Source organism: Colletes latitarsis, chromosome 14 (genome assembly GCF_051014445.1).
Source record: "Colletes latitarsis isolate SP2378_abdomen chromosome 14, iyColLati1, whole genome shotgun sequence".
Lineage (NCBI taxonomy): Eukaryota > Metazoa > Arthropoda > Insecta > Hymenoptera > Colletidae > Colletes > Colletes latitarsis.
The window spans coordinates 337,501-346,926 of record NC_135147.1 but is presented as its reverse complement, the minus strand read 5'-3'; the positions used below and the strand labels follow the sequence as shown (position 1 = coordinate 346,926).

Sequence of the window (9,426 nt, the reverse complement as noted above, 5' to 3'; positions counted from 1 at the left end):
CGTACGATACTTGTACCGTTTACCGTTGGCTACCTGGCAGATGGTTTGTTTTTTTTTTATCTCGAATTTTGAGAGCTTTTTTAACTTTTTTCTCAAAAACGAGCACGTGAACGCCAATTTTCGTCTATACGATTCTTATGCAGTTTTATATTCTCTACACGGTCCACTGATCGTTTTATTTTTTTGTCGAATTTTGAGAATTTTTTTTTTTTTTTCTCGAAAACGAGCTCGACGACCTGCACTTTTGACGACGCCATCGTGTTCCCCGGATTTTTTCCTGCAAGACAGGGTTGCGATTTTTTGTCCTACGACGATTTTTGACGCCGGAGCGATGATTCGGAGCAGAGCGGACTTAGAAACTTTCGCGCGTCGACCGCCGGACCGATCGCTCCAGGCTGTTTTTCGTCAATAACTCGAAAACGAGCACGGTAACGCTCGTTTTCGCCCGTACGATACTTGTACCGTTTACCGTTGGCTACCTGGCAGATGGTTTGTTTTTTTTTTATCTCGAATTTTGAGAGCTTTTTTAACTTTTTTCTCAAAAACGAGCACGTGAACGCCAATTTTCGTCTATACGATTCTTATGCAGTTTTATATTCTCTACACGGTCCACTGATCGTTTTATTTTTTTGTCGAATTTTGAGAATTGTTTTTTTTTTTTCTCGAAAACGAGCTCGACGACCTGCACTTCTGACGACGCCATCGTGTTCCCCGGATTTTTTCCTGCAAGATAGCGTGTCGATTTTTTGTCCTACGACGATTTTTGACGCCGGAGCGGTGTTTCGGAGCAGAGCGGACTTAGAAACTTTCGCGCGTCGACCGCCGGACCGATCGCTCCAGGCTGTTTTTCGTCAATAACTCGAAAACGAGCACGGTAACGCTCGTTTTCGCCCGTACGATACTTGTACCGTTTTCCGTTGGCTACCTGGTGGATGGTTTTTGTTTTTTTTACCTCGAAGTTTGAGAGCTTTTTTAATTTTTTCCACAAAAACGAGCACGTGAACGCCAATTTTCGTCTATACGATTCTTATGCAGTTTTAGATTCTCTACACGGTCCACTGATCGTTTTATTTTTTTGTCGAATTTTGAGAATTTTTTTTTTTTTTTCTCGAAAACGAGCTCGACGACCTGCACTTTTGACGACGCCATCGTGTTCCCCGGATTTTTTCCTGCAAGATAGGGTGGCGATTTTTTGTCCTACGACGATTTTTGACGCCGGAGCGATGATTCGGAGCAGAGCGGACTTAGAAAGTTTCGCGCGTCGACCGCCGGACCGATCGCTCCAGGCTGTTTTTCGTCAATAACTCGAAAACGAGCACGGTAACGCTCGTTTTCGCCCGTACGATACTTGTACCGTTTACCGTTGGCTACCTGGTGGACGGTTTTTTTTTTTTTTATCTCGAACTTTGAGAGCTTTTTTAATTTTTCCCGCAAAAACGAGCACGTGAACGCCAATTTTCGTCTATACGATTCTTATGCAGTTTTAGATTCTCTACACGGTCCAGTGATCGTTTTATTTTTTTGTCGAATTTTGAGAATTGTTTTTTTTTTTTCTCGAAAACGAGCTCGACGACCTGCACTTTTGACGACGCCATCGTGTTCCCCGGATTTTTTCCTGCAAGATAGCGTGTCGATTTTTTGTCCTACGACGATTTTTGACGCCGGAGCGGTGTTTCGGAGCAGAGCGGACTTAGAAAGTTTCGCGCGTCGACCGCCGGACCGATCGCTCCAGGCTGTTTTTCGTCAATAACTCGAAAACGAGCACGGTAACGCTCGTTTTCGCCCGTACGATACTTGTACCGTTTTCCGTTGGCTACCTGGTGGATGGTTTTTGTTTTTTTTACCTCGAAGTTTGAGAGCTTTTTTAATTTTTTCCACAAAAACGAGCACGTGAACGCCAATTTTCGTCTATACGATTCTTATGCAGTTTTAGATTCTCTACAGGGTCCACTTATCGTTTTATTTTTTTGTCGAATTTTGAGAATTTTTTTTTTTTTTTCTCGAAAACGAGCTCGACGACCTGCACTTTTGACGACGCCATCGTGTTCCCCGGATTTTTTCCTGCAAGATAGGGTGGCGATTTTTTGTCCTACGACGATTTTTGACGCCGGAGCGATGATTCGGAGCAGAGCGGACTTAGAAACTTTCGCGCGTCGACCGCCGGACCGATCGCTCCAGGCTGTTTTTCGCCAATAACTCGAAAACGAGCACGGTAACGCTCGTTTTCGCCCGTACGATACTTGTACCGTTTACCGTTGGCTACCTGGTGGACGGTTTTTTTTTTTTTTATCTCGAACTTTGAGAGCTTTTTTAATTTTTCCCGCAAAAACGAGCACGTGAACGCCAATTTTCGTCTATACGATTCTTATGCAGTTTTAGATTCTCTACACGGTCCAGTGATCGTTTTATTTTTTTGTCGAATTTTGAGAATTGTTTTTTTTTTTTCTCGAAAACGAGCTCGACGACCTGCACTTTTGACGACGCCATCGTGTTCCCCGGATTTTTTCCTGCAAGATAGCGTGTCGATTTTTTGTCCTACGACGATTTTTGACGCCGGAGCGGTGTTTCGGAGCAGAGCGGACTTAGAAACTTTCGCGCGTCGACCGCCGGACCGATCGCTCCAGGCTGTTTTTCGTCAATAACTCGAAAACGAGCACGGTAACGCTCGTTTTCGCCCGTACGATACTTGTACCGTTTTCCGTTGGCTACCTGGTGGATGGTTTTTGTTTTTTTTACCTCGAAGTTTGAGAGCTTTTTTAATTTTTTCCACAAAAACGAGCACGTGAACGCCAATTTTCGTCTATACGATTCTTATGCAGTTTTAGATTCTCTACACGGTCCACTGATCGTTTTATTTTTTTGTCGAATTTTGAGAATTTTTTTTTTTTTTTCTCGAAAACGAGCTCGACGACCTGCACTTTTGACGACGCCATCGTGTTCCCCGGATTTTTTCCTGCAAGATAGGGTGGCGATTTTTTGTCCTACGACGATTTTTGACGCCGGAGCGATGATTCGGAGCAGAGCGGACTTAGAAACTTTCGCGCGTCGACCGCCGGACCGATCGCTCCAGGCTGTTTTTCGTCAATAACTCGAAAACGAGCACGGTAACGCTCGTTTTCGCCCGTACGATACTTGTACCGTTTTCCGTTGGCTACCTGGTGGATGGTTTTTGTTTTTTTTACCTCGAAGTTTGAGAGCTTTTTTAATTTTTTCCACAAAAACGAGCACGTGAACGCCAATTTTCGTCTATACGATTCTTATGCAGTTTTAGATTCTCTACACGGTCCACTGATCGTTTTATTTTTTTGTCGAATTTTGAGAATTTTTTTTTTTTTTTCTCGAAAACGAGCTCGACGACCTGCACTTTTGACGACGCCATCGTGTTCCCCGGATTTTTTCCTGCAAGATAGCGTGTCGATTTTTTGTCCTACGACGATTTTTGACGCCGGAGCGGTGTTTCGGAGCAGAGCGGACTTAGAAACTTTCGCGCGTCGACCGCCGGACCGATCGCTCCAGGCTGTTTTTCGCCAATAACTCGAAAACGAGCACGGTAACGCTCGTTTTCGCCCGTACGATACTTGTACCGTTTACCGTTGGCTACCTGGTGGACGGTTTTTTTTTTTTTTATCTCGAACTTTGAGAGCTTTTTTAATTTTTCCCGCAAAAACGAGCACGTGAACGCCAATTTTCGTCTATACGATTCTTATGCAGTTTTAGATTCTCTACACGGTCCAGTGATCGTTTTATTTTTTTGTCGAATTTTGAGAATTTTTTTTTTTTTTTCTCGAAAACGAGCTCGACGACCTGCACTTTTGACGACGCCATCGTGTTCCCCGGATTTTTTCCTGCAAGATAGCGTGTCGATTTTTTGTCCTACGACGATTTTTGACGCCGGAGCGGTGTTTCGGAGCAGAGCGGACTTAGAAAGTTTCGCGCGTCGACCGCCGGACCGATCGCTCCAGGCTGTTTTTCGTCAATAACTCGAAAACGAGCACGGTAACGCTCGTTTTCGCCCGTACGATACTTGTACCGTTTTCCGTTGGCTACCTGGTGGATGGTTTTTGTTTTTTTTACCTCGAAGTTTGAGAGCTTTTTTAATTTTTTCCACAAAAACGAGCACGTGAACGCCAATTTTCGTCTATACGATTCTTATGCAGTTTTAGATTCTCTACACGGTCCACTGATCGTTTTATTTTTTTGTCGAATTTTGAGAATTTTTTTTTTTTTTTCTCGAAAACGAGCTCGACGACCTGCACTTTTGACGACGCCATCGTGTTCCCCGGATTTTTTCCTGCAAGATAGGGTGGCGATTTTTTGTCCTACGACGATTTTTGACGCCGGAGCGATGATTCGGAGCAGAGCGGACTTAGAAACTTTCGCGCGTCGACCGCCGGACCGATCGCTCCAGGCTGTTTTTCGCCAATAACTCGAAAACGAGCACGGTAACGCTCGTTTTCGCCCGTACGATACTTGTACCGTTTACCGTTGGCTACCTGGTAGATGGTTTTTTTTTTTTTTATCTCGAATTTTGAGAGCTTTTTTAACTTTTTTCTCAAAAACGAGCGCGTGAACGCCAATTTTCGTCTATACGATTCTTATGCAGTTTTAGATTCTCTACACGGTCCACTGATCGTTTTATTTTTTTGTCGAATTTTGAGAATTTTTTTTTTTTTTTCTCGAAAACGAGCTCGACGACCTGCACTTTTGACGACGCCATCGTGTTCCCCGGATTTTTTCCTGCAAGATAGCGTGTCGATTTTTTGTCCTACGACGATTTTTGACGCCGGAGCGGTGTTTCGGGGCAGAGCGGACTTAGAAACTTTCGCGCGTCGACCGCCGGACCGATCGCTCCAGGCTGTTTTTCGTCAATAACTCGAAAACGAGCACGGTAACGCTCGTTTTCGCCCGTACGATACTTGTACCGTTTTCCGTTGGCTACCTGGTGGATGGTTTTTGTTTTTTTTACCTCGAAGTTTGAGAGCTTTTTTAATTTTTTCCACAAAAACGAGCACGTGAACGCCAATTTTCGTCTATACGATTCTTATGCAGTTTTAGATTCTCTACACGGTCCACTGATCGTTTTATTTTTTTGTCGAATTTTGAGAATTTTTTTTTTTTTTTCTCGAAAACGAGCTCGACGACCTGCACTTTTGACGACGCCATCGTGTTCCCCGGATTTTTTTCTGCAAGATAGGGTGGCGATTTTTTGTCCTACGACGATTTTTGACGCCGGAGCGATGATTCGGAGCAGAGCTGACTTAGAAACTTTCGCGCGTCGACCGCCGGACCGATCGCTCCAGGCTGTTTCTCGCCAATAACTCGAAAACGAGCACGGTAACGCTCGTTTTCGCCCGTACGATACTTGTACCGTTTACCGTTGGCTACCTGGTAGATGGTTTTTTTTTTTTTTATCTCGAATTTTGAGAGCTTTTTTAACTTTTTTCTCAAAAACGAGCGCGTGAACGCCAATTTTCGTCTATACGATTCTTATGCAGTTTTAGATTCTCTACACGGTCCAGTGATCGTTTTATTTTTTTGTCGAATTTTGAGAATTTTTTTTTTTTTTTCTCGAAAACGAGCTCGACGACCTGCACTTTTGACGACGCCATCGTGTTCCCCGGATTTTTTCCTGCAAGATAGCGTGTCGATTTTTTGTCCTACGACGATTTTTGACGCCGGAGCGGTGTTTCGGAGCAGAGCGGACTTAGAAAGTTTCGCGCGTCGACCGCCGGACCGATCGCTCCAGGCTGTTTTTCGTCAATAACTCGAAAACGAGCACGGTAACGCTCGTTTTCGCCCGTACGATACTTGTACCGTTTTCCGTTGGCTACCTGGTGGATGGTTTTTGTTTTTTTTACCTCGAAGTTTGAGAGCTTTTTTAATTTTTTCCACAAAAACGAGCACGCGAACGCCAATTTTCGTCTATACGATTCTTATGCAGTTTTAGATTCTCTACACGGTCCAGTGATCGTTTTATTTTTTTGTCGAATTTTGAGAATTTTTTTTTTTTTTTCTCGAAAACGAGCTCGACGACCTGCACTTTTGACGACGCCATCGTGTTCCCCGGATTTTTTCCTGCAAGATAGGGTGGCGATTTTTTGTCCTACGACGATTTTTGACGCCGGAGCGATGATTCGGAGCAGAGCGGACTTAGAAACTTTCGCGCGTCGACCGCCGGACCGATCGCTCCAGGCTGTTTTTCGTCAATAACTCGAAAACGAGCACGGTAACGCTCGTTTTCGCCCGTACGATACTTGTACCGTTTACCGTTGGCTACCTGGTGGACGGTTTTTTTTTTTTTTATCTCGAACTTTGAGAGCTTTTTTAATTTTTCCCGCAAAAACGAGCACGTGAACGCCAATTTTCGTCTATACGATTCTTATGCAGTTTTAGATTCTCTACACGGTCCAGTGATCGTTTTATTTTTTTGTCGAATTTTGAGAATTGTTTTTTTTTTTTCTCGAAAACGAGCTCGACGACCTGCACTTTTGACGACGCCATCGTGTTCCCCGGATTTTTTCCTGCAAGATAGCGTGTCGATTTTTTGTCCTACGACGATTTTTGACGCCGGAGCGGTGTTTCGGGGCAGAGCGGACTTAGAAACTTTCGCGCGTCGACCGCCGGACCGATCGCTCCAGGCTGTTTTTCGTCAATAACTCGAAAACGAGCACGGTAACGCTCGTTTTCGCCCGTACGATACTTGTACCGTTTTCCGTTGGCTACCTGGTAGATGGTTTTTTTTTTTTTTATCTCGAATTTTGAGAGCTTTTTTAACTTTTTTCTCAAAAACGAGCGCGTGAACGCCAATTTTCGTCTATACGATTCTTATGCAGTTTTAGATTCTCTACACGGTCCAGTGATCGTTTTATTTTTTTGTCGAATTTTGAGAATTTTTTTCTCGAAAACGAGCTCGACGACCTGCACTTTTGACGACGCCATCGTGTTCCCCGGATTTTTTCCTGCAAGATAGCGTGTCGATTTTTTGTCCTACGACGATTTTTGACGCCGGAGCGGTGTTTCGGAGCAGAGCGGACTTAGAAAGTTTCGCGCGTCGACCGCCGGACCGATCGCTCCAGGCTGTTTTTCGTCAATAACTCGAAAACGAGCACGGTAACGCTCGTTTTCGCCCGTACGATACTTGTACCGTTTTCCGTTGGCTACCTGGTGGATGGTTTTTGTTTTTTTTACCTCGAAGTTTGAGAGCTTTTTTAATTTTTTCCACAAAAACGAGCACGTGAACGCCAATTTTCGTCTATACGATTCTTATGCAGTTTTAGATTCTCTACACGGTCCACTTATCGTTTTATTTTTTTGTCGAATTTTGAGAATTTTTTTTTTTTTTTCTCGAAAACGAGCTCGACGACCTGCACTTTTGACGACGCCATCGTGTTCCCCGGATTTTTTCCTGCAAGATAGCGTGTCGATTTTTTGTCCTAGCTCAATTATTAAGGAAGTTACGGTTTCTTGATTTTTCGGTATGTTCGAACTGGTCTTTTAGGCGGGCGCTCGGTCGCGCGGTGCTTTCGCATCGACCGACGTACCGATCGGCGGCGACGGTTTTTCGTCTATATCTCGAAAACTAGTACGCTAACACATATTTTGACCTATATGATATTTGTTCAGTGTAATTTTTTCTATCTGGTAGGCTGGTTTTTTTTTTTTTATCTCGAATTTTTTGAACGTTTTTGTTTTTTTCTCGAAAACTAGCGCGACGACCGATATTTTTAACTACGGTTTTGAATTCGTCTAATTTTTGCCTACAAGATAGCGTGTCGAGTTTTTGTCCTGCGACGATTTTGACCATTTTTTCATTTTTTTCTCGAAAACGAGCACGGCAATCTATATTTTTAACGACGGCATCGTGTTCCCCTGCTTTTTTCCTACAAGATAGCGTTTTTTTTTTTTGCCCTAGCTCAATTATTAAGGAAATTACAGGTGTTGGTTTTCGCTCTAAGTTATAACAGGCCGTTCGGGCGGGCGGTTGGGTCGCGCGGTTCCCCCCATAAGCGGCCGTGCGTAAGCCCGTGCGTCGCCGGCGTTCCGGCGGGCGCCTCGGTACCTATAAGAGAAGCGACGGTCCGGTCGAGTCGGTCGGGGCAGCGTCGAGCGTACGGCTATTCTTCGACCTCGGTTGAGAAGCAGTCGTCGCTCCTCGGGATTTCATCCTGACTGTTCTGTATCGTGCTCGTTCCAGACTTTCTCCACACTGCATTGCCACGAGTCGGTGTCTTTGACCGAATGGCTCTTGAAGTGGTATAAGCGTCTCGAGTGACGTTGGTGACTTGTATACGTTTAAAATATGTATACTCGTACTATCCGAGCATCAACTCTTCAGTCCGAGCGATTGAAAATTTTGTGAAAACCATAAACTGGCACTACACTCTACGGAGCGTAGCTTAAAAGGCAAAAATTGTATGGAACTACGGTTCGTACTCTGGAAAGTGAGCAAAGAATGAAATACAGGTGTCTGACCTCGACATAACAGTACGGCGCCGAATACGTGCTTTCTCGACCAGCACATACGCGCTTTCTCGTTTTTGTCCAGCATGAATGCTTAGTCTTCGGGCCTGGCAATACGTGCTTCCACGATCGATGCCCAGCGTGAATAAGTGCCCGAGATGTTCAGCATGAGCGCAGCTCTACGTACTTTGTCGTTGTGGGATACCATTATACAATAATGTTCTGTTGTGAAGTAAAATACGAAACGAGAGAGTTTGGTGGTGACTCTGTCGAGAAAAAGCAAATATAAACGAGAGAGTTGGTGGTTTCTCTGTCGAGAAAAAGCAAATATAAACGAGAGAGAGTTGGTGGTGACTCTGTCGAGAAAAAGCAAATATAAGAGAGTTAGTTGGTGGTGGCTCTGTCGAGAAAAAGCAAATATAAGAGAGTTAGTTGGTGGTCGCTCTCTCGAAAAATGAAATTAAATTAAATAAACGAGAGTTTGGGGAGCTCTCGGAAAAGTGAAAGAAACTAAACGAAGGAGAGGGTTTTTGGTGGTACCCTCTCTATACATATATAATATTATAACACAAGAGAGGAAGAGGTGGCTCTCAAGTCTTTCGAACGAAAGACTAAAATTTGATGTTGAAAGAAGGAGTTTTTTATGTGTCGTCGTCCGTTCTCCTTCAGAGTCGGCGACGAAGAATAAAATTGAGAGAATATTACAAAAGAACTTTACTCAAGTTCCCTGGTTGATCCTGCCAGTAGTCATATGCTTGTCTCAAAGATTAAGCCATGCATGTCTCAGTACACGCCGTATTAAGGTGAAACCGCGAATGGCTCATTAAATCAGTTATGGTTCCTTTGATCGTACCCACATTTACTTGGATAACTGTGGTAATTCTAGAGCTAATACATGCAAAACAGAGTTCGTCCCAGTGATGGGAGGAACGCTTTTATTAGATCAAAACCAATCGGTGGTCTGGA

General features: G+C 44.1%; 1 non-coding gene across 1 annotated transcript in view; it reads left to right on the top strand.

Moving 5' to 3' along the window:
* The first annotated feature begins 9,184 nt into the window (after positions 1 to 9,184).
* Positions 9,185 to 9,426, top strand: part of LOC143350553 (small subunit ribosomal RNA) — a 1,933-nt gene continuing 1,691 nt past the window's right edge. Inside the window, exon 1 of the ribosomal RNA XR_013081170.1 lies at positions 9,185 to 9,426. This exon is cut by the window's right edge and continues 1,691 nt beyond it. This is a non-coding gene — a ribosomal RNA (small subunit ribosomal RNA).